Raw genomic sequence first — 25502 nt, forward strand, 5'->3', positions numbered from 1 at the left:
TTAACATATTTTTCTCTGAAACTGCTTTGCCAAGTTTCCCCTTGCGGATTAGCTGCAGGTCACAGATATTCTGGGAATAAAGATATGAAAGGATTTTTTTTCTTTCTTGGTTACAATTCAGTGATTTTAGTAAATGTATGGATTTGTGCAATCATCACAACTATCTAGTTTTAGAGCATTTTGATTGCCCAACAGAATTCCCTCAAGTCCTATTTGCAGTCAATTCCTGTTCAAATCCTTAGCCCCGGGCAACCACTGCTTTCTGTTTCTATAAATTTGCCTTTTCATTTCATATAAATGGCCATTTTAAATGAAAATCATACAATATGTTGTTTTTCATTTGGCTTTTAGCATATGTTTCTGAAGTTCATTCATGATGTAACAAAATCAGTATTTCTTCTCCTTTTATTGCTGAACAATATTCCATGGTATGGATACACCCTGTTTTGTTTATCTACTCACCAGTTGATGGGTATTTGTATTGTTTCCAGATTTGGGCTATTATAAATAATGCTGCTATGAACATTCTGGTGTGTGTTTTAGTGTGGACATGTTTCCTTTTCTCCTGAGTAGAATCCTAGGCATAGACTTGCTGGGTTGTGCAAAGGATTATTGACTGCTCCTATACACCAGGTTCTATCTGATTCAGGTGTGTAGTGTCAGTGGAAACTTATCAAGCAATTTTTAACTTACTTTTAAAAATCGGCTGATGCACCCATTACTAAAGGGATGGTCTATAAAAACAGCTGCTGTGATTCGATAAATTCTGAACAGAGGGGAGAGGTCAAAGTCCAGCTAATGTCAGCTGACATGTGGCCAGGTTCATCTTTGGACACGCTTCCAAAAGGGAGTTTATGAAACTTGCTTCATGGATCAAGAGATGTCCTAATCATCACAGATCCTGGGCATCTTTGTATAATATATGTATAATCAGATTGACCGTGGCTTCACACTCCCTCTAGGACCACGTGGAAGGGTTGAGAAAATCCAGGCAATAGTTTGTAGCCAAACAAGAGCAAAACTCGAGTATCTCTGAGGGAAAGCCGGACCCCTTTTCCCTCCTCTCCTGTGTAAGTAACTTCATTTATAAGCTGAAATGGCGCCACCAGAGCATCCCATTACCATCATCATGCCTCATTAGAGTGGGGACTTTCGGCGGTGACTTGGGAAGTACCCAAAGTTTTAGGGGTTACAGCAAAGGCCAACAAGGCAGACCGAGGAAGCCGGGTAGAGCTCTGAAAAGGTTCAGGGCCAGGGATCCACAGCGGGAGGAGGTAGTGGCAGGCACCAGGATTCGCTCACTGGCGCTCTACAGGAAAGCACTCGGCATCAATGGCCTCGCGCGTCCCTTGCGCAGAGAATGTGGTGCAAAGTTGGGGAGTTACTGGGGACCCAGGGGGCTATCACCTTGGACACCTATGGTAGGGGGAAGGCTGAGGAATGAGGGAACTGGGCAGCTGGAAACTTACAGCTCTTACCCCGCAGAGGAGGAACGAGCAGTTTAAAGGCCCCGTCCACACAGAGGGTGTCAGAGGCATCCTCTCCGCGCAGGACGCGAACTGGGGGCAGGCACGCAGCGCCACCCGGATCCTGGAGTCGCCAAGAAGAACGCGGGCGGGCGGGCCGAGGAGGGTAGATCCCGGGGCAGCCTCGCCGGCACCCGCCCCCGCGGGCGTCTCCCCAAGCCGCGTGGAAACCCGGGAGGCTGCGGGCGCTCGGGGACCCGCGGGCTGGTGACCAGGAGCTGGAGGGCGGGGTTCGGCCGTCCCCGCCTTCGCCCCGCATTGGGGTTCCTTCCCCATGCGCTCAGGATCCCAAGCTTTCTCTTCCGTTTTCGGCCTCTTTTTCCGTTAACTCCTGGGCCGTCTCCTCCCTTCTAGCCCTTTCCAACTGCTTGGCTGTGGCGCCCAGCTTTGCCTCCGCAGCCTCCTTCCCTGTCTTTTTCGCGGGTCCATCTCTTCTTCTTCTCCTTTCCCAACCACATCCCCGTCCCCCCAGGTTGTTCCTTTTTAGTCTTCACCCACTGGCGTCTCCACCTTCCTCCGCCTCCTCTCTTGCCTCCTCCTCCCACCCTGCAAACTTGTTCAAGCCAGGGGTCCCCACACAGACACGGTTGTTTCCTGCTGGGTGTGCGGGTCCCCACGCCTTCCCGGTACCACGAGCGCCCCGCCCAGTCCCTGTCGTGATTCTTAAGCCCTGACCCTGCCAGCCCTTTCTCCCGGCGACTCGGGGAGGGAGGGCAGGAAGCAGGCCCGGGGCTCCCTCCTGGTAGCGAGTCCTTAGTGAGGGGAACACGGGAGGAAGGAGCCAGGACTCCGGCGCTGCGCCCCATTAGGCCCTCCCTCCCGCAGAAGCGCTCACTCCACCGGGCCCTGGCGGGTCTGCAGAGAGGGGGTGGCAACAAGTGACACTACCGGCGGGGGCCACTGATACCTGGCTGGGGTAGGGGACAAGGTACCCTTCGAAAGGGTGGAGCGAGGCCGACCCCCGCGAAGCGCTCCCCGCGCACCCCTCTCTGAGGCGTTGCGTGGGGGGCACTGAAGGAGAGGAGAACTGAGAGAGAACGCAGACTGGGCTCTTCCCAAGTCCTAAGTCTCCTTCCCCGCCCGACTTCACCACCAAAGCCACCAGAAGAGTTTGCAAGGAATGGGAGATTGAGGGGGCTGGGGGCTGGGGGCTGAGCTGGAGCCGCCAACGTTGAGGGATTTTTGGAAGGTGGGGTGGTGGAGTGAGAAAGAATAGAACACGCTCCCGAATTCCCGATTGCTTCCCTCACTTGGACAATACCTTCCCCCAACCACCATCCCGGCCCGCCAGGCAAGAGCCTAGCCTGGCCAGCTGGAGCGGATTTGGGGGAAGGAGGAAAATGGGGGCTCCCAACCCCTCTCCAGCTTCCCTCCGCCGCCCTCCCTGATTGGCTGTGCGTCCCTGGAGCCCAACTTCAGTCGCTCCAGACTCCATCTGAGCCCTGAGGGAGTCGGAGCACCGCGCCTCGGGGCGGGAGGGGCGGCCACGAATCCAGGGGTTGGCATCTGTGGGCCCCTGGGGGGAGGGGCGCGGACGGGGTCGGCCCCCGCAGCCTCTGCGAGGCCCATCTCGCTGCGTCTCGCAGCCTCTGCTTCTCTCAGCCCCCGCCCTTTCCTTCCCTCCCAGCGGCAGCCTCCCTCCTCCCCCCCCCCCCCCCCCCCCCGCCCGCCCGCCCGCCACCTCCCCCCGGTTTCTCATTCCTGCCACTAGCGCGCTCGGCGGCTCATTCCGCGGCCGCCGCCAGCAGAGGGGAGCGTCGCGGGCCGAGGAGCAGATGCCGCGGGGGCCGCTCGCAGCCGCCGCTGACTTGTGAATGGGACCGGGACTGGGGCCGGGGCTAACACCGCAGCGCTTGCCCTGCGCCAGGGACGGGCGGCCCGGAGGTTGCGTCCACCCGCTAGGGCCCCAGGTGAGGCGCGCCGCCAGTCCCTTCCTCTCGCCTGGTTGGGGCTTCTTGGAGTGGGGGGCAGGATTTTCTCAGGAAGAGAATGTCTTGGCGGGGCGGGGTGGTGGGGGAGACGGTGGTATCCGAGTCGAGAAGGTTTCACTGATGCAAAGCAAAAGGGAGGGAGAGATTTGTTTAAAAATCAGAAAGGGAGAAGGGAGCCAGCTGTGGGCGCGGGCAATGCAGGGGACGGGGGCTCCAGATGTGCGCTCCACGACTCTCCCGGGCTCCGGCCTCCTCTGGGGTCTGCGCCGAGGCCGCGGCAGAGGGGGCTTGTACCTGGCTGGGGCAAGAAGCTGCAGAGCAGAGCTCCGGACACGCCGACTGCCCCCGGTCATGTCTCTGGGGAAAGTCGCCCACGGCGCGGTGCCCGTCAGCCCTGCGCCGCTTCCCCAAAGCGGCGACATGACCGCGCTCTGCGGGGTTCTTACTCCATCCTCCCGGATCCCTGCCTCAAGCTCCCCGGGACTCAGTCCCTCCAGTCGAGACTGCCGGGGAAGCCCGGGAAAACGGAAGGACCCTAGCTCCGGAAGGCGATTGCCCACACTTTAATAGCGTGGGTTTGGGGCCGCCGACTGCGATTCTGGGGTAGGCAGCTGCCGTGCGCTACAGCCCTCCAGCCCGAGTCTCTGTGGAAGCTCCGGCGCCCGTTTGTAAGCTCCCACCAGCTCAGGGGTAGGTCCAGGAGCGGCCCAGACTCGGGTTCGCCTCTGGCTTGGGATTGGCGAAAGCTGCCGGGGTCAACGTTAACTTTGAGAACCAAACCTTCCCGAAACCTGCGCCGCCTCCCGGAGCGCGCCAAGCCTCTCCAGCTCCCGGCACGCACGGCCTCCCTCCCTGCGCTCTGCCCCCGGAACGCTAGCCGGGAGGTGGGAAGCACTGAGAAGCCGGCCGGATGGGGAGGGCGGCAAGGAGAGCTCCCTTCTCCGCACCCGCCACCCCCGCCCCCCACCAACACGGAGGAACTGTAGGAGGGCCCGCCTCACGCTGTGAAGCGGAGTCCCCAGAGAAAGTGGGGTCGGGGGAGGCTTGCGGGTCCGGCCTCCTTGTCCGTTTTTTGCCGAGGGCCTACTTTCGCAGGGGGCTCCCCGCGCCTGCCTCTCCCGGGTGAAAGGTTTTCTAGGTGCTAGGAGAAGCCCTGTTGCTTTTGCTGATAATGCAGTAGGAATTTCATGGGCCATCACACTGCTATTAAGAAATTGCATCTTTTAATTATTTAATACCATCCCTGCATGACGACCGGTCATCCCTAAGGGATGGGAGTGGGGGATTGTTCTTGAAACCCTGCTGTATGAGGGTATAGATTTCACTAAAGTCTTCGCTTCGTCTCCCCCCAAAAAATCTTGCTACGATCGCTCTGAAATCTTTTATTATTTTCTTCTTCTAATCATGGCTTTCGGTTTAATATGAGGCAGTAAGTTTTCGTTTTAATCACAGGGAAGCTACCATAATTAATCTGGCGAGAGGACGGATCAATTTCCTTATCACTTGGGCTTGCAGCAGACATCGATGGTTTTGCGGGGTGTCTGGATTTCCTGGGGATGGGGATGCAGATGTGTTCTCAGGAGCGAGGATCCTTTAGCATCGCATCAGCACATTTGCCAGGCTGGGCTCTGAGCGCTAGAGCCTAATATGTTGGCAGAGGAGAAGAGAAGGGACTGACCTTCTTTTTGTTAATCCTGGAATTGTTTTTCCTACAAATACGTAGGTGCAGACACCAGAGCAGAAATATTAACTGCCCAACCCTAGCTGCAGGGAGCCTAGTCTTCTTCCAATAGGACAAAGGAAAAAAAGTTACAAAACAAGGGACAGAGTTGTGGCCAATACGAGAGGCACTCTGAGGCTCCAGCCACTAAAGTTCCTTAAATGCAATCTCTGATTTCAAGTTTTGGAGTTGGCCAGTGGGCTCTGGAATTCGAACCTGTATGTAAAACTGAAATCCAGCCTAGTACAAAAGGAATGTGAGTGCTTTTCAGTAGAGACCAGGGAAGGCATCTTTGCTTGAGTAAGAATTATCTTTACATCTTACTTTTGAGACACTGTAAATTAAGACATTAAAATGTCTTGCAGGCATGCACTATTATTAATAAAAATTATTACTATCATTTTAGTTGTTACTTCAGAGTCTGCATAAACTGGGCATTTTATGACATTGTTTGAAAGAACAAACCACCTTCCTCAGCCCTGGGAAAGGGGGAATGAAGGCAAGCCTTGGATGGATTGAGACTGGATAATCTGGCGAGGCCCAGACATGTAGATTTATTCAAATGGCTGCTTATTGCTTCCTAGGAAAATAAGCTTTTAAAATAGTTCTCACTGAAGCAGTGGACCATCTTGATAGCACTTCAGAACTTTCATTACGTTCAGCGTTCTTATCAGAACACCAGACAGCAAAATTACTAGAAACCTAAATTCTATATTCAATTAAGATGCAATCTTTTGTTAATTTGAAAATAAAAAAAATAGTTACGGCGCAATTTTTTTTATGTCTTAGAACTCATGTTTCCTCTGTAGAGTGGTGGTTGTGGATGTGCATGTTTGGGTATTTGTGGGAGGAGGGGGCAGGGGACAGACTTGGAGAGCCACGCCGTGATTTGGGGGAATAAGGATCAATTTCATGCTCTTTTAATGCAGTTGTCTTCATAATTCATGGTTTTTCTTCCCCTTTGAATAGAATTACATGGCTGCTTTGTAAAGATTCTGGTGTGGGGACCCTCGTATGGGAAACGCCATGACATTGACCTCGTGGTCTGATTTACAATGCCAGTACCGCGCTCCCAGGAGCATAGCGTGTCCTGGAACCTTGCCTGTGAATTCCTGTGACTTATGAAGTGGTAACTTATGAAGTTGGTAAACGTTGATCTGTTATATTCAGATCTGTTTTTCAGAACCATCTAAACAAGATCTTCGAATCTGATTTTAGTCTTCCTTCATTCTTAATACATTTATGTGGGTAGATGTTCGAGAAACATAACAATTTCATTGGAATTTACTGTCAATATTGATATTTTCACTTTGATCACAGGCATACTTAATCATTCAATAATAATAAAACAGTGGAATATAGAAAGTTTGAAAGTAGGTATCAAACTTTTTTTCTTGAATTGTCAAATTTGAAGAATGACTGTGAACTTCCAAGTTTTTTTCCTAGAAAATTTGAGCACTGTGTAAATTCACTAGTCCATGATTTAAGGGACTGAAATGTGTTTGGGATGATTTTCTCCCTTATGGAATTGGCTGCTGTTTCATAAAAAGTTACCTAATTTGTCAAGAATCCCTATTCTGCACTTACCAAGAATTGTGAGTTTTCAGCCTTTTTAATTTAAAGTTATTAACTCTGAAATATATAAAAATAGTTGGTCTATATGAATTTGTGATTTAATTGATTCGGGGAAAAACATCAACAGGTCTGCTAAAGAAAAAGAAAAAGAAAGCTGGAGAAAATTGGACACATCCTGGTGCACCAGTAGGAGTTAAGAATGAGCTGTTCCATCAGGATTCCTGTGATAGCCATCCACAGCCTCCCCTATGAGCAGGAAGGACTAAAGAAAACACTCGAGGAGCATAATTAGACATGTTTCTGCTATAATTTTACCCTGACATTGAGAGCCTTGTACATCTCTGGAAATGGACTCCTTCGCGGAAGATTGCACTTCTGGCCACTAGAGGGCAATGGCACCCTTCTCCAACTTTCTGCATGGAGCCCATCTGCTTTTGAGGGCATCATGAAAAGCGGTTTTGTTACTTACCAGCCTTGTCTGGCCCTCTCAGGAGAGACCGAATTCAATCTAGCTGTGGTTCAAGCTACTGCTCGAGCAGTTTGTCAGGATTAGCATCTTTCTAGTGGGTGGATCCTGTTACCTTCAGCCTCTACTTCCCACTTTGGAGTTTACTAGAAAGTTGGGAAATCTTGTAACTTGACATTGAGCAGCAGCCAGGGTGGGGGCTGGGCTGCAGGATAAACAAGGTCAGTTCTCACTGAGACAGTGATCTGGGAGGATTTTCTGGATTTTTTTCTGGCAAAAAGAGCATCATTTCTGACTCCAAGTGGAAGGGGATGGATAAAGAAGAAAAATATCAGTGAGACTACTGTGACACCATTGCCCGTTCTTACATGAGGTTTTGACGATGTCTGCAAGACACTTCTCATTTGCAAAAAGGAATAGCAGTTTGATCTTCGGTAAACACGTAGGGGCATGGAGTTTTAATATAGCAGTAAATGTTTTCCTATTTCCTTTAAACCATTCTTGATACTGCTGTGAAAACCTAACTTTAGCAGAGAGTAAAATTTAATTCAAGATTGTTCCTCGTGCACTGGAGTATAATCATTTGATTTTTTTTTTCTCCTCAGTGATATGGAAATTATGACTTATGATTAAATTGTGTATTTCAGGCTACACAGATTTGTATTTGCTCCTGTTTGATGTGTCATGAAAGTTCAGGAGGAGGAGAATGCAAAAAGAAACTAATGCTATATTATGATTAAGAGGAAAACTCTATTAAAAAAATAAGTACTGTTTTAAGTGGATACTTAATTGTGCTTTTTGTCTTAAGTGAGTACAGTTGCCTCCCTGGTGATTCAGCAGTGGAGTTCTTTGCAGCTCTGAGCTGTGTTGGAATGCATAGACAGTTGATGAAGAAGGAATCAATGCAAATGGATTATGGGAGGGAGTATTACATAACTCAGGGGAAAGTAAGACAAAGTGTTTTGTAAACCGACGTTCACTTATCACTGGACAGTTTATTTAACTTAAAAAAGGACAATTTTAAATTCTAAGCTCTTGTGAATAATGCACATTGTTAGAACTGGAGGCAAAATTTCATTGTTGTTTGGTTTAATGAGTCATGGGACAGTTGCAGAGTTCAGGGATTCTGACTGAGACAAAGCATTTCTCTCACTGTCTGTGTGGTCGAGGTTTCTGCTCAGTCAGAAAATCTGGTACATCAGGAAATTAGGTGAGAGGAATGTGAGAGAGAAGAGAGGGAAAGGAGGAAGAAACTCAAAAGTATGAGGGAGACTAATGATGCTATTTCTCATGGAGGCCAATTTCTCCTCTCTCTCTCTCTCTCTTTCTCTCTCTCTCTCTCTCTCTCTCCCTCCCCCCCCCCCCCCATTTAAGCCACTTGACGAGCTGAATCTAGGAAACTGATACAAACAGCTTTAAACTGCAGTAAACAGTAGCCAAGGTCTTATCTTATGTTTTCTGGCACCAAGTGTCCCTCAAACAACATTTGTGAATGAGCAGGGGTTTCGTCTCAAAATGTCCTGGTTGCTGCAGGTGAAATAAAGCCTTCGATTCCTAAACTCCACACCCTTTATTTGCCAGAAATCCTCCTGACATGGTCTTCTGCACTGAAATGATTTTCACAAATCAAAGTTAGCTCTTCACATTCAGCTCTCTTGAAGAAAATGGCCTGGAGCCCGGCTTTGTCCTCACTGTGATGATCACCTCACATGGCAACCAGCATGGTAGGGGAGGCTCCTCCCTGATCTTAGTTTAAGACACGTAGAGATCTCATTTCAGTCTCCATTAGGCTCCATCAGTGAGAGCAAACAGTGAGAATTTAGGGTAGAGCCCCTGCTATCAATGCATCTTTGTTATTCTCAAAAAGAGCAAGGGTGGAGGAAGCGAGGATAAGCATAGTAGCTCAGATTGCTGCATACCTACCCTGCCTTGGAACTCTGGAATGTTTTACCCATAAACTCATTCTGGAAAGTTCAGTTTTCATCATGCTAGAGGCTTGGACCGGTTATTCAATCTTGGAAGCAATAGTGCGCAGCAGCAGGGCCAGGATGAGGGTGAAGAGAGTGAGGTCAAGTAAGTGCATGGCTGGATTCTGTCTTGATTGAAAATTTTGACTTTTGCTCATCATAGATTTTTTTTCCCACTAATCTTCATTATTTATTTACATTTTTAGAGACAGAGTCTCGCTCTGGAGTGCGGTGTTATGACTGCAGCTCATGGCTGGTCGCAAACTCCTGGCTTCAAGCAATCTTCCTGCCTTGGCCTCCCAAAGTGCTGGGATTACAGGTGTAAGCCACTGTACCCGGCTAACTAATCTTGAATTTTAAAATACTGCATTAAAGTATTACTTATGTTGATTACTGAGGTTTTTTGGTGTAGTCTTATATTTTGTGAGGGAGGAGTTTTGCCTCCATTACTTACAAAGTATGTGACCGAGAATAAGCTAGATAAGCTCCCCAAGACTTAGGTGTCTTCACGGTAACGATAGACTTAGTAATAATATCTACATCCTAAGATTCTTGTAAAGATAAAATGAGAGCTTAGTACAAGGCCTAGCTCACAATGAGCCTTCAGTATGTCCTGGGGTTGCTTGCCCTGTCTGAAACAGACTTGGGATTCAGTTTTACAGACTAATGAGAACAGGTAGCAGTTGTTTCTTATCATTATAAGGCCAGAAATCTTGCATGGAACATTTGTTTTAGATTGAGGCCTCTCCCAATTAGCAATGAATTGTTTCTTAGTGCTTGCCTTTTTTGAATGATTTCGTAAATTTAAGTGATCCATCCCTCTTCCACTTAAAAGAGTCAAGAGGCAGTCGGGATTTGTGATTTGAGAGCTAATTACTGCTTTTGAACACTGCCTGCCTCCTTCCTACCTTTGCATTTTTTCCCTCAGTTCATTTTGCATATGGGTTGCTGTGGTAAGTTACCCTGCAGTAATACCTTACTGGGAAAGTTTGCTAAGCACGCCATATTGAGATATTCATCACAGGTTTGCTTTCATTTAAAAGGGGCTCATTACTATTCCAGACGAGCTCAAAAGATAATTAGTCTCTTGATAAATCATCTCCATTTCAAGAGTATTCCTGTTTGTTTTTCAGGTAAATGTATTTTGGGATTGTAAGGGTTTTGAGCAGTGACAGTTTTAACTCATAAATAGACGGTGGCTGAAAAAGTCCTGGTCCTGCCTTGTGGGTTTCAGTCTTTTGCAGGCCCAGGCAAAAGCACAGTGATTTGGAATCATGCTAAAAACAACGGAGTCCTCACCCTCTCTTAGCCCTGATTGGTTTTCCAACTGTTTCTCACCCAAGATCACAGCCAGGCTGGGCTTTCCAAGGCTCCGGGACCTTCCAGGTTGTCCTGCCGTTTCCCATCTGCGGCTCGCCGGTGTCATCTGTTCTTGCCCCAGGCTGGCATTCCCTTCTGCCTGCACCTTGCAATGAAAGGGAATATCTGTCTGTATTTGCCCGGGAAAAGGAAGGAGAGAGAGACAACTTTGTGAGATCCTACTGTGTGCTGGGCGCTCTACCAGGTACCTCATTTATTCTGTACAACCACCCCGAGAGGAAGGTACTCTCATCTCCATTTACAAATAGGAAAATGATTCTCAGAGGGAATTTAAGACACTTGTCTAAGCTCATGAGTCTGGGGAGAAGGAAAGCTGGCTTCCCAAACCTGCTGTGACTCTAAATGCTCAGGAGTTTTCCACTATGTTTGGTGCATGTCTCAAGCCTGGGCCTCCTTCACTCTCTGGAGAAGGACACAAGAGCTGATCTGACTGCTCAACGCTCAGCTCCTACAAAATCTCAAATTTTACCCATAATGGGAACTTCTGAGATCCTCTGATCCAGCTCCCTTATCAGCAGGTTTTTTGTTTTCCCAGTAATCCTACAGCTTCTTAAATGTCCTGATGACTGCCTGCTAACTACCTCTCAGGGAACCCAGGAGTGAACAGGTGATTCATTAACTCTAGTCATTAAAAGCACTCCATTTTAATGAAGAAGGAGCTGAAATAACTTTTTTCGTAACTTTCTCCCAATAGTTATATTTTGACCCCCACTTCACTTTTTCCTTTTCCTGAAGGCTCTGCAATTATTTGGTACCTGGTATTGGATAATAGTTAAAACCCTGCATTTATGTTAGTTTCAGGCACTGTACTAAGAACATTCTATATGAGATTTACTCACAGTGCCCTCATGAGCTACTTAAGACTGTTGCCAGCATCTTATGGGGGGCGGGCAGAGGGGGTGCAGTGAAAATCACGTATTCTAGCATTCCACAGCTGGTAATTGACAAAGCTGGGATTGTAACCCAAGCGTCAGATGCTGAAGCTTAGTCACCATATCAGGCTGCTCCCACCATTCAGAGTGTCAGCTAATCTGATGAGATACGGTTTCCAGACCTGTCACCATCCTCATCACTCCCATCTGCTTCCACTCCATGTTGTCATTGCCCGCTTTACCACGTGGCGTCTTAAATCAGGTTCCCTATCGCAGATAGTCTAACCACTTCGAACCACTGAATCCACTACTTTCTCTAAGGACGGCTGAGGACTCCGTTTTACCAAGTAGAATTCTCAGGAATCAGATGTATGAAGTCACTAACTGAATCATCAGCTATTCCAGTCAACCTTCATTTAGAGATGAGGATTCAGGAACCCAGAGAGGAACCAGGACTTGCCCAGGATCCCACAGTAATTTAGAGTCTAATGGAACAGAACTGTGCTCTTGAGGCTCTTAACCCAATCTCTTTTTCTTCTTCTTCTTCTTTATTTTTGAGACGGAATCTTGCTCTGTTGCTCAGGCTGGAGTGCAATGGCAAGGTCACGGCTCACTGTGACCTCTGCCTCCCGGGTTCAAGCCATTCCTCTGCCTCAGATTCCGGAGTGGCTAAGACTAGGCACGTGCCACCACTCCTGGCTGATTTTTGTATTTTTAGTAGAGATGGGGTTTCACTATGTTGGTCAAGCTTGTCTCGAAATCCTGACCTTGTGATCCGCCCGCCTAGGCCTCCCAAAGTGCTGGGATTACAGGCATGAGCCAGCGTGCCTGGCCAAAGGTCATTGTTTAATTGATTATTTAAATAGTTGTACCTGTGGCCTGATTTCTTTGTAAACATATCATTAGTTCATTTGTTTATGTAAAGCTGCACCCTCTGATGTCCTTGGGCAGTTAGGTTAAAAGTTTTACATGAATCTCTTATTTGGAAGTTCGTGGTCAGTCCAGTGTCATTTCATATGCTGTTTGATAATACATTGCAAAATGCAACACTTGGCCCTGGCCTTAAGTTCTGTCCTACTTTATAGTCACCTCCTATTACTAACTCCCTTCCAAGGTTCTGTAAAGAACAGAGTAAGAATGATGTCCTTACCTTGCCACTGCCAAGCCTATAGAGGACACTTTGGCAGGGTTTGGTTTGAAATTCATTTCAAACTCATTTCTTTGTCATTAAAGTAACGAAAAGTCCTGGGTTGGGCACACAGAAGTGGTCAAATCACAAGGGCTTCCCTTCAGAGAGCTGACAATATTAACAGCACAGAGAATACTAGGGTTGTTGATTAAAACTCAAAGCTTCATACTGTAAGGACCCCAAAGGAAGCATTAAATTGGGCCACAGGAAGGACAAGTCACATCCAGTTTGGTGATCAAGAGTGGTTTGTGGAAGAAATAACAGAATTCTACTCCTACATGATAGGGAGAGACTACAGAGGCCACCTAGACCAACAAACTCTGCCATCACGTCCTTGAATCATTGCTACCGTGTCCTGGTGGTAGTTGTAGCATTGCTAGTGATATGGAACTCATTACCCACTTATGCAAACCACTGAGACATTGGGAACCTTCACTCTTGGAAATGCTTCCTTCAGTTGAGCCAAACTGTCTCCCCAAAGGTTATGTTCTTGGATGTAGCCTATGATGCTATGCAGGATAGATGTAATTCTTGATGTAATTCTTCCTCCACATTGCAATTAATCTTTTCTTTTTTTTTTTTTTTTGAGATGGAGTCTCCCTCTCTCGCCCAGGCTGGAGTGCAGTGGTGCGATCTTGGCTCATTGCAACCTCCACCTCCCGGGTTCAAGCGATTCTCCTGCCCCGGCCTCCTGAGTAGCTGGGATTACAGGAGTGTGCCACCACACCCAGCTAATTTTTGTATTTTTAGTAGAGAGGGTGTTTCACTATGTTGGTCAGGCTGGTCTCGAACCCCTGACCTCATGATCCACCCACCTTGGCCTCCCAAAGTGCTGGGATTACAGGCATGAGCCACAGCTCCCTGCTGCAATTATTCATTTTTTAAGTTGTCTTCCAGGATGCCCTCTCCCCAGTCTTAAAATCTCCAGATTGAACTCCCCATTTTTTTTTTGTCTCTAGCTTTCCTCAGAGGAAAGGACTGAAGCCAGAAATCTAGGCAGCTAGACTCTAGATTATCAACTCCCTTCTACACACTTCTTTTATTGCAGCCTGAGGCTACATTACATTAGCTTTTATTGCCAGCCACATCACCCAGAGGACTTATGCTCCACAGTTTATTTGTTTATTTGTTTTTCCTTACGTGCTGCTGTTAAGCTGCATTTCCCCACCTGTCCCTGTGCACATAAGACATGATAAGTCACCTTCAGTGGTGTTAGCACAGGCTCTGGAGTCAGGCTTCCCTGCTTCCAGGCGTGACCATGCCACTAACCAGCTGTGCAAGTCTCTATCTGCTTCTCAATTTCCCCATCGCACTGGGGTTAATGTCAGTATCTGCCTTCTAAAGCAGCTCTGTTATTAAATGATATTAATCTATAAAACTGTTTAAAACAGCTCATGGAATGGAGTTGCTGTTATTCTTATTGCTGTTACTTTACCTATTGCTGAGTTTGGTCCATTGATCAGGTCTACTGAAATATTTTAAAATTTAAATCTTTAGTCTGTTATTCAGCATATCTGTCATCCCTCCTAGTCTCATGCTATGGGTTGGTTTCTTCAGTCCCAGCCTTGCCTTGTAGAAACAGAACAAAGCAATGGCAATGAAAATACCCTGATGCGAGTAGGGACAGTGTCTTGTTAAACTATATGAGATATATGTATATAAACATACACACACACACACACACACACACACACACACACACACACATACACTCTTTCCATTTGAGTGATTCAAAACCATGGAAGACAACATTCCATGCATCACTCATTCCATTTAACACATGCTTGTCATTTGGTTTGCTTGTTCAATTGTTTGACTGCGTGGCCTCAAAACCACCTTCCTATGTTTAGGAAATAAACCCGATAAATGTCTTTATAGGAGGAAGAGAGTTCCTTCTACTCCAGAGGGCTAAAGGGTCATAGAGTTGATTCCCTAACTTTCCTGGAAGCTAGAATGCCAACTCAGCACCAAATCCCCTGTGTTTTAAATTTGGATTCAGTATCTTACACACACACACATCATTGGCCATGGAGAACTCATTCTGGTCACTGTAGCAGTGACTGTACAGCATCTGATTTCCAGGGGCCACAGAGGTGGTAAAATAACCCATATCCACCCGTGTCCAGCGGGGACAACCGTGGTGCCTTCACTCTTCTCGTTCTATGGCAGAGTCTGGCCTGTGGTTCTAACTGCCCAGCCTTCCTAGGTACCTGGGAGTTTTCTGAGCCTCTTTCTCCAGTTTTCCTGTAAAGACTGTGCTGCCCAAAGTCTATTTTTGTTGCTTTCAACTAAGAAACCCAGAAGTTTTCATTTCCCCACATATCCTTGCGGGACTGTTATGAGGAACAATATCTGCTGCATTATTGAATGAGATATCTGGCTTTTGAGTTCTTCTCAAAAGCTGAATAGAATGTTGAGAGTCAGATAAGGTGTAAGGTTGGAGCAGAAGGAGCTTTTAGTAAACATTGAATACGCTGGGTGCAATGACTCATGCCTATAATCTCAACATTTTGGGAGGTTGAGACAGGCAGATTGCTTGAGCCTGGGAGTTCGAGACCAGCGTGGGCAATACGATGAAACCTCATCTCTACAAAAAATACCAAAATTAGCTGGTAACGGCAGCATGTGCCTGTTGTTCCCAGCTACTCGGGAGGTATTGCTTGAACCGGAGAGGTTGAGGCTGCAGTGAGCTGGGATTGCGCCACTGCACTCCAGCTTGGGTGTCAGATCCAGACCCTGTCTTAAACAAACAAACAAACAAACAAACAAACATTGAATAGTCCAATTTGCATTGAGGAAGTATTGGGCAGGTGTCAGGACCTGGGCAGAAGCCCTGTAATATAGCTCAGTGGATGAGGTGGCATTCCAAGGGCAGCTATGGCCGACAGCATAATAGCTTGGCATGTGGATGGCAAATAGTCTCTTGCAAGGGACACATCCAGTTCTGTGGGAAAGTTTTCCATGGATTCTAGCCAGGGAGCCAATACAAAAATCTCAGAAGCTGGAATACATAGGAATTCTAGGCATTGATGGGTGCATGAAAGGGGATTCCCCCATAAGAATGGACAAGTGGCCTGAAGTCACATCTTAGCTTCTGGAGGGGACAGTCTGCATGCCTTCTTAACTGTATAGCCTCTGTGTTGGCCCAAGTGTTGGGTAAACAGTGGAAGTTGTCCGTGCATACAGTTGGGCGAGTTTGGGCAGCAAGGACACACGGGTAAAAGCTTTCTCTGGAGTTAGTCTCATACCATCCCACAACAACTTCTCTAATACACCTTTGAGAGGAATCTGCTTCACTCTTTCAGGGAGTGAAGTCTGCAGGGGAAGCCCAAGGTCTCAGAGCCTCTGAGACGTGGTAGCCTGTCTAATGGGTCAGAGAGTACAACCTTTTAAGGGCTTTGATTTTGTAGCTGAGAGAGCTCCTTGCCCAAATTTAACCCAGTTATCACTGAACTGAACAGAACTCTTGGAGCCATTCATTTCAGTTTCTTTTTCTTTTCTTTCTTTCTTTTGTTTTTTTTTTGAAACAGAGTCTCACTCTGTCACCCAGGGTGGAATACAGTGGAGCTATCTCGGCTCACTGCAACATCCGCCTCCCGTGTTCAAGCGATTGTCTTGCTCTAGCCTCCCAAGAAGCTGGGTCTACAGGCATGCACCACCACACCCAGTTAATTTTTATATTTTTATTACAGACAGGGTTTTATCGTGTTGGCCAGACTGGTCTCGAACTCTTGACCTCAAGTGTTCCGTCTGCCTCAGCCTCCTGAAGTGCTGGGATTATAGGCGTGAGCCACTGCGCCCAGCTCATTTCAATTTCTATGTGGTAATCCATGCCTGGTCATTATGAACAAAAATCCAGATTACTACCCAAAGATGACTAACTAAACATAGGTGAGGCTACATAGGCGGCTTAGTAAAATATCAGTAGTAATCAACTTTCCATTGTCTACTTATTAAAGCCACATGTTTAAAGGTCTTTTTGGAAATATATTTAATTGATAGCAGCAGCAAAACCACATTGAAATCCAAAGCCAAATTGGAAATCAGGGTGAAGTGCTTCATTTATGCAAACAATTCTAAATCTCAATACTTTGCCAAAATATTTCAGTAGTAAAGGGAGAACTATGTTGAACAACTTCACTCAACTTTCATCTTCATAAATAGACACTGCTATAGTGTAAGATGTAATTTTCATGTTTATTATTATTTGGGGGAGCTTAGAAAGCACTTTATACATGGAGTGTCAATATTATTATCTTAGAGTAAAAATTGCAATGTAGCAGTTAGAGCTGGGGACGCTTGGCTTCCAAGTAATGCATTGGTGATTCTTGTGTTTTTTTCATGCCATTCCTGCTGCAAGCATTGCAGGGCGTCTTCAACTTCAGCACATCTCAGCAGTGCATTTGGGAGCATTAGTTAGGAGACTAACGCAGCCTGAGAAATCACATCTTTGAAGCGAGGAACAGATCAGATCCTGAGGCGTCGTCGTAGCTGCGCCCTCTCTATCACCCCCACTCTTCCTGTGCCCTGTATTGCAAGTCAGAAAAGCAGCAGTTTTCACTTACAGAGAGATTCGCCTAGTGTCCTTTTCGTATTGGGTGCATAACTTCTGTCTCATTTCTCGTGATTGGAGAAAGATCACCTGTGAGCAAGTTTGTGGCCAATTGCTGACAAATTTTCCCTAATAGGCTGCCCTGTGATTCCTTCCCTCTAGGCAGATCAGCCTTTGCAATGCTGGCATTGCTGATAAATAGTTGTGTGGCCTTGAGAAAGCCAATTAACCTCAGTTTCCTCATCTGTAAAGTGGCCTTTTGGGTCCTTTCCAGCTCGAAAATGGCCTGGCTCTCAAATCTTCCTGCACAAATCACTTGGCATGGCACTTTCTAACCATCGCTTCTCAGCATTTTGGAGAAGGAATCACAGAGACAAGCACACCTGGATGTGAACGCACAGGTTTGCTTTGCCTGAGCAGAGTTTATAAGCAGAGGGTGATAGTGAGACATCATTTTGAAACCCTTTATGGGATACTTTCAATACCAAATTTAGAGCTTTGGACTTTATTCCCTAGGTCCCAAGGAAATTTTACAGGATTTGAAGCATGCTTTATTAAATGATTTCTGGACCACATTGAAAGGAACTGATAGAAAGAGACAGAAAGTTTAAACAGGGAAATTCACCGGGAGAGTACTCCTGTGAGTACCCTCTGGCACTCACTTCACTGGGAGAGAGGATGAAGCCAGCACGAGGGTGGAAGCATTGTTATAGTAGCTGATGTGGACTGAGCATTTACTCTATGCACACACTGTGTTCAGCACGTCCCATGAATTGTCTCAGTCCAACTTCAGGACAATCTCAATGAGGTAGAAGCTATAATTATCCATTTATAAAATATGCAAATCAATACCCAGGATAATTCGGCAACTTTTCCCAGTATTATGCAGCTAATAAGTGGATAAGCAGGGCTTTGAGCCAAGAGATCCCATGTTCTTCATTTCTCTGTTACAGGGAGACAGACTTAAGATGCTTTCAAGGGCAGGTCCATGAGACTTACCACTGATCACTGTGAAGTGCTTACTGATGGCCTGGGACTGGGCCTTTCATAGGTTATCTCATTTCATCTTTCCAATTCCATAAATGGGAGCCTGAGATCACATGGTAGACAGCTGCAAATGATTTAAATTCAGGACCCGAAAGATCCAGAAACCTTTTCCCATGACTTTTCTCAGGCATACAAGATTGATGGATTCTTGGCACTCTCCCCACCCAGAATTATTTAAGGATGACACCAAGTGTTATGTTTTCTGTGATGTGCTCATAAAACTTAAATATTTAAAAAGATGTGTTAGGCAGAAAGAAGTTGTGTTTCCAAGATCCATGTTCTCTCCTGAGAGTTTGGCTCCTGTCCAGCCCTGGCATATATGAAAGGAAGATGCTACCAAGAGTGTCATGTCAGAACATTTATCTTGCACCCAGGATTTACAGTTTGTTTGGAAGTGTTATTGAAAGATGTATACATTCAGTTTTTGTCCATCAATAGGTACCGTCCATTCTCTGTTAGGCAGCATTAAGATCTTGTATGTTGCATGTCAAAAACGGAGTTCTGGCCGGGCGCGGTGGCTCAAGCCTGTAATCCCAGCACTTTGGGAGGCCGAGACGGGCGGATCACGAGGTCAGGAGATCGAGACCATCCTGGTTAATATGGTGAAACCCCGTCTCTACTAAAAAGTACAAAAAAAAAAAAACTAGCCGGGCAAGGTGGCGGGCGCCTGTAGTCCCAGCTACTTGGGAGGCTGAGGCAGGAGAATGGCGTGAACCCGGGAGGCAGAGCTTGTAGTGAGCTGAGATCTGGCCACTGCACTCCAGCCTGGGCGATAGAGCGAAACTCCGTCTCAAAAAAAAAAAAAAAAAAAAAAACAAAAAAACGGAGTTCTATTGCAGCTTCTCTAATGCATATTAATAAGAAACAAGATTTGTAAGAGATAAAGAATAATCTACACTGAATTCTAGGATGACATTAAGAGACATGAAATTTAGCACTCTAAGGCAGGTCTTCAGAATAAATGTGATAGCAAAGACCAACATGGCAAAGTTTGTTCAAAGAGACATAGTCCGCGAAGGTTTCTATGTTTTGTATTGTTCAACTCTTATATTCGTGTAACATTTCATCTGTAGATCACCAGGTCCAACCCTTAACCCATCCCACTCACTGTTAACAAGAAGGAACTCACTGCCCTTGTGTGGACTCAAGTTTCCTCTTGGGTAGAATAAGAGGATGAGAATGGAAAATTGCCTCCCTATAGAAGGGATTGGGAAAAATAGTTGAGCTCTGTTTTAAGAAGTCCAGGAAGAAGTTTCCGTCACACTGACTTGACCCAGAGAATACATGTATTATTCTCCTAACACAGCTCCTGGGTTCAAAATTTTATTTGGACAATGAAAATCAAGTTGATAGTAGGCTCGTGGAAACTCAGAATGTAGTTCTCAGTTTTGGCAAAGAGGCCCCCAAACCTGTCCTCCAAGGAACAGTTGTGAAAACAAAGCAAGTAAGAAAAGCATTGTGGGTAAGAATGTGAATTGATGAAATTCATGGTAATAGCGTCACTCTTCGAGAATTGCCTGTCTTTGCTTAATGTTGAAAAATATTGATACTATCTATAGTATTGTTTCCCCTGTTTTTACATTTGCGTGGGAAACAATTCGATTAACATTTCTTTCTGAAGATGGTCTACTTCTGAGAGAGTGACAGTGATCGTATCAGCTTGGTCCACTGAGCGTGCTTTCACCTTGCAGGGCTGATTTGGATGCAAAGCAGAGAGATCTTGAAAATATCACCTTCACCTACATTATTGCACCTCCTTTCAAAGCTCAGTTGGGTTTACTATAAGGCAACATTGAAAATGCTATTCATGCACATGCTCTCAAATGTGAGAAATTGTGCTAATCCAGCTTTCATTTTCATATCAAATTGAACAAGAAATGAGTTTGTCAGAAACAATCATGTCTGTTGCAGAGGTGTCAGGTTGGATAGTCAGAGGGATGTGACTGTTGCCCTGGGAGGTGTCTTGTGTTGTGGGAATGTGTTGGAGGTCATCTAGTAGGCTAGATCCAAGTGTGCCCCCTGGGAAACTCACAGGGATGATAGCTAGCAGCTGGCTTGTCCCAGCTGGGAATATTTCCCAGTCTCCCTCTATATTTGGTTCAGCCTCTTCCTTATTCTCAGTGCTTTCTGGGCCCCTCACAAAAACATGAACACTAAAATCTCTTCAAAAAACAAACAAGCAACAACAACAAAAAGAAAACCCAGCCTTTATATAAATAGTTCAATCTTTGTGAAATGTATGCTTTACGTTAAAAAAAAATATTGTAACTTGATGCTGATGCTGCAAACATGGGTGGTGAGATTCAAAGTCATTTCGGGAAGAACTGGGAGGACCTCAGATATTTATTTTACCGGCCATGTAGGAGCTGATTTTAAAGCTTTTAAGTTGTCTGTGAGGCCAGAATTCTTTTGGCTTTGTATTTCATAGATTAACTTTTGAATGTATTTCCCCCAAATATTGAATTCTTATGAAATCGAGAGTACTACCAAGACAACAGAATTTGCAAAGTCAGCTTACATACCTCCTTGTCTTTTTGGGTCTTTCTTTGAAATGAACAAATGGGGCACAGAGTGATTTAAATCTTACATCCTCTCAATAATTCCCTATGCCTTCACAACAGCAATATAAATGGGGACCATTCTTTGATGATCTTGGTATATGCTTCACATTCATTGTCTCCTTCCATTCCCAGGATAGCCGTAAAAGACTAATCTGAATACAGAGAAGTGATTAAAAGTGCAGTGCCGCAGGGGTTTATACCAAAACAGATTCCACTGCCCCCAGTCTTTTGTTGTGCCCATGTGTATATTACATGCTTCTGTTTTTTTGTTTTTTGTTTTTTTTTTCTTTAATTTCCTTCTCTCTACCTTGGGATAACAGTGGCACCTACAAAAAGCCAAGTATATAATGGGACTTAATAACTGCTAGCTATCACCTTGTGAGTTAGAAGTATATTAGTATTTCTGCTGTATAGAGAGAAAGAGATTAAATGAGTTTATGCATTGTACTCTGGGTTATATGGCTAGTGAGTAACAATGTGGAATTTGTCTCCAAGTTCAGTGTTTCCAAACCCATTTGTTCCTTTCCATTCCCTTTACTAAAATTGACTAATCTATTGCTGCTCTTTCAAACCTAACTTTCACCTGGGTATAAGGAAGAGAATCTTTCCTCTGCTTATGAAGGTGTCATGCTTCACTTTTAAAGGAAATTAGCATAGATAATACTTTCCTTCCCAGCGGTAATCATATTTGCATACCTCTGAAAGTAATAACTAAAGTTTCCCCACCAAATCCTTTGTTTTTGAGCTTTTATATGTTTATAATTGTAATTTCATGATAACTCTTTAACCCAGTGCTGTCCAATAAAAATACAATACAAACTACAAACGTCATTCACATATTTAGTTTAAAATGTTCTAGCAGTCAAATTAAAAAAGTAAAAGGGAAATAGGTAATATTTATTTTAATAATTTATTTTATTTAAGCCAATATATCAAAACTATAACACAATACGACGTAGTGTAACATAATATAAATCATTGATTTGTAATCAATGTAACATTATTAATGTGACATTTCATATCTTTTTTTATACTGTCTTTGAAATGTGGGGTGTGTTTTATACTAATGCATCTCGGTTGAGACTAGGTACATTTTAAGTGCTCAGTAGCTGCATGTAGCTAGCGGATACCTTACAGATAGTGCAGGTCTCAACTTTTGAAGAATAAATTTATACATATTTTTAAAAAACTACTGTTGGTGAGGGAGACACTGTTGGGCATATTTTCATGTTATCTAATTCATCTTCAAAATAATCCTATACTACCATCCCTATTTTTCAGACAAAAACGTTAGAATCAGATTACATAACGTTCTGATCATCATATAAGCTAGTAGAATGCAGAGCTTGAATTCAGATTTAACATATTTTATTTCCTCATGTAGGCCTCTTTCCATAATACTGTAACACCTTAATAATGATGGTGATTATTACAATGATGATGAAAAAATAATACCATTAATATAACAATTCTGTTACCATCTGGCATCAGTGAATTTATAATGCTTTCTCTTACATTATCTCATGCTTATTCTCATTTCATACACAATTGTTTAAAACATGTATTTATATCCTAAATAAGCATCTAGCAGGTTGCGAGATCCAAAGCTAACCGAGAATATATGATAACTCAACAAACCAAGCTGCTTCCAACACCCAGGTTATCTAGGAAATCAGATTCCTGTGAAGTTTAGAGTTTCAATGGAACACAAAAAATATGAGCACCCAGGAGGTGGGCCATGGTGCTTGGGCCACGTGGTAGGCACCTGCATGAATGTGCATGTGTAGGCACTGGGTGGAGGGTGACAAGAGGAGGGCACAGAGAGACGGGCTGGCTCCAGGTTGCAGTTGTTGCAGGTGAATTGACAGACAGCAGTAGAGAATCAAAATACCTTGACAGATAATGCTCAGTTTCGGTGTTTTTGCTGCATCTCAGCCCCCACACTTTTAAACCACAGCTGCTGGAGCCATCTTCTTGCATTTTTTGCTCCATTGCTCCTGTCCTGAGTCTCCACCCCAAAGTCGGGCTCAACAGAATGGTCCATACTAAGGGGATGGCCAAGAATAGGGTATTTCTTACCTGTAACCAGGGATAATCATGACTTTCAGAGGCGTGGGTGAGCTATCATTGACACAAGCATCAGTGTCTCTAACACATGGCCCCTTCATGGGGCGACTTGACTTATAGCATGGTGGTTGGCTTTGGAAAGGAGAAATCTCAAGAGCATATGTTTTAAAAATACAAAAGTCGCGGCGTGCAAGAGTGCCTGTGGTTCTGTTTGCATCATGCTTGTCTATATCCCTTTGGCTACAGGCCAGGGTCATATGGAAAAGCCCAGAGTCATTGTGTTACAGTCATGAGTAAAGGAAGGGGTGATTTATTGGGATTCTCCAAAGTAAGAGTTTCCTCCACAGGTTTCCCAAGAGGGAGGTAAGTGATTTTTTTAGGAGAGTGGGTATATGGAGATGTTGCAAGAGACATGATCCCATTAGAAATATTTCCTCATACTCTCTTCAACTGTTGACTCACTGAGACAAATTGGGAGTAAGATTTTGAGTCTATAGCTACACAGAAATCTAAACAGTGCAGAAATGGATTTTCAACATGAATTTTTTAAAACTTAGACTTTTAGAGTTGTTTTAATTCAAACAGTATCTTTGGTTCTTAGAGTCAGAAGTTTCCTCAAAGGTCGTATTAGCTGTTGTCTGCAGGCATTTTTGGAGGTGTGAACTTGCAATCATTGTGCAAAACAAAGAGTCTGGCACTTTTAATTGTATGATGCAACCTGAGAATAATTTTACTTTTAAGAATACATGTCTATATTGTATGAATGCAATATATCATCATAACTGTGAGTAAAGATGTCCCTGAAACAAACAACAATAACAAAAATCCCATCAGACTAAGGATATATCATCCGCCTATGCACCCATTTATCACAATATCCATCCATTCATTCATTTAGCAAAAGTCATACACGCTAAAAATCAGCTAGGCTGTGGATATAAGGGTGGACAAGGTAGACACAGTATCTATTCTTATGGATCCTATATTTAGTTAGAGGGAGCAAACAAGTGAAAAAAATAATTTTTAGTAGTGATAAATGTGATCAATAGTACACGGTAATGTGATGTATTGGGAAGTGGCCTTGACACTTGAGGAAGATAGTGATTGTCTCGGCTGAGGAGCACTGCTCATGGGAAAATGGTAGTGATGGTCTTGATATTTACCATAATGGGGGCCTACAAAGTGGTGAGTAGGGAGGGAATAGAAGAAGAGAGGAAGAAGGAAAATAGAAAAAATAAAAATGAGGAAGAAGGAATGAATCAATGAAGGCAGGAAAGGAGGGCAAGACACTAGTATCACAATTCATATTTTCCCAAACTGGTGACCTGGAATCCCCACAATTGTCCTGGGAGTTGGGTCTCCTAATGTTGAAGGAGAGCTCCAAAAGAGAAAGGGAGTTTGACTAGCATCACAGTTGAGGTCAGGGCTCTGCCCAGAGAGGAACCTGTGCCTTTGGCTGCGGTGCCCTGCTTGTGCCTGCCTGTCTTTCCTCATGATTGGTTGGTGTCTTCTTGGCAAGGAAGGTTTGTCTCAGCAGTGATGGATTAAGAGAGTGGTATGCATCTTTTGGGGTTCCGAGAGGCCAAGAAATGTGGAAAACAAGTTTGTGTAAGTGGTTGGAAAGGAAATATTATTAGAACATAGTTCCTCTGAGTAATGGATAAAAGCTTTGAGGTGCTATGTCTGGAAGAATATAGCCTACACATATTTGAGGAATTACTTTAAGGAAGAAAGTTATCAGATTTTTCACCTTTGACAATATTAGAAAAGCAACTAAATGTGTATCTTAGGATGAAAATTTTAAATTTTAATCAGAACTGCTCCCTTGATAAGAAGTGTTAGCTATAGAGGGCATGGAACTGTTTTTTCAGAGATCATTACACACAGTGGTTGTCTACTCATTGTGATTATCACCAATGAATGCCATTCTGGTGGGGGATGCCCCTGGCTGCCCCCTTACTCCAGTTTCCTCAAATTCATTATCTTTTGGGATTTCCTTTTTTTTCTTTTTTAATTATTTATTTATTAATTTATTATTATTATACTTTAAGTTCTAGGGTACATGTGTACAATGTGCAGATTTGTTACATATGTATACATGTGCCATGTTGGTGTGCTGCACCCATTAACTCGTTATTTACATTAGGTCTATCTCCTAATGCTATCCCTCCCCACTCCCCCCACCCCACAACAGGCCCCGGTGTGTGATGTTCCCCTTCCTGTGTCCAAGTGTTCTCATTGTTCAATTCCCACCTATGAGTGAGAACATGCGGTGTTTGGTTTTCTGTCCTTGCGATAGTTTGCTGAGAATGATGGTTTCCAGCTTCATCCATGTCCCTACAAAGGACATGAACTCGTCCTTTTTTATGGCTGCATAGTATTCCATGGTGTATATGCACCACATTTTCTTAATCCAGTCTATCATTGATGGGCATTTGGGTTGGTTCCAAGTCTTTGCTATTATGAATAGTGCCGCAATAAACATACGTGTGCATGTGTCTTTATAGCAGCATGATTTCTAATCCTTTGGGTATATACCCAGTAATGGGATGGCTGGGTCAAATGGTATTTCTAGTTCTAGATTTTTTGCTTTTCTGAAAGAGGAATTTTTTTTTTCAGTTTTCTTGGTTGGTCACTCATTGCAGCCTT

General features: G+C 44.7%; 1 protein-coding gene across 1 annotated transcript in view; it reads left to right on the plus strand.

The window, feature by feature from the left end:
- The first annotated feature begins 3124 nt into the window (after positions 1 to 3124).
- The window catches only part of CDH11 (cadherin 11), a 174347-nt gene continuing 151969 nt past the window's right edge, over positions 3125 to 25502 (plus strand). Inside the window, exon 1 of the mRNA XM_003916982.4 lies at positions 3125 to 3436. The gene's annotated coding sequence lies outside the window, so the exon portion shown is untranslated. The remainder of the gene's footprint in view (positions 3437 to 25502) is intronic.

The sequence above is a fragment of the Papio anubis genome, chromosome 18 (assembly GCF_008728515.1).
Source record: "Papio anubis isolate 15944 chromosome 18, Panubis1.0, whole genome shotgun sequence".
Lineage (NCBI taxonomy): Eukaryota > Metazoa > Chordata > Mammalia > Primates > Cercopithecidae > Papio > Papio anubis.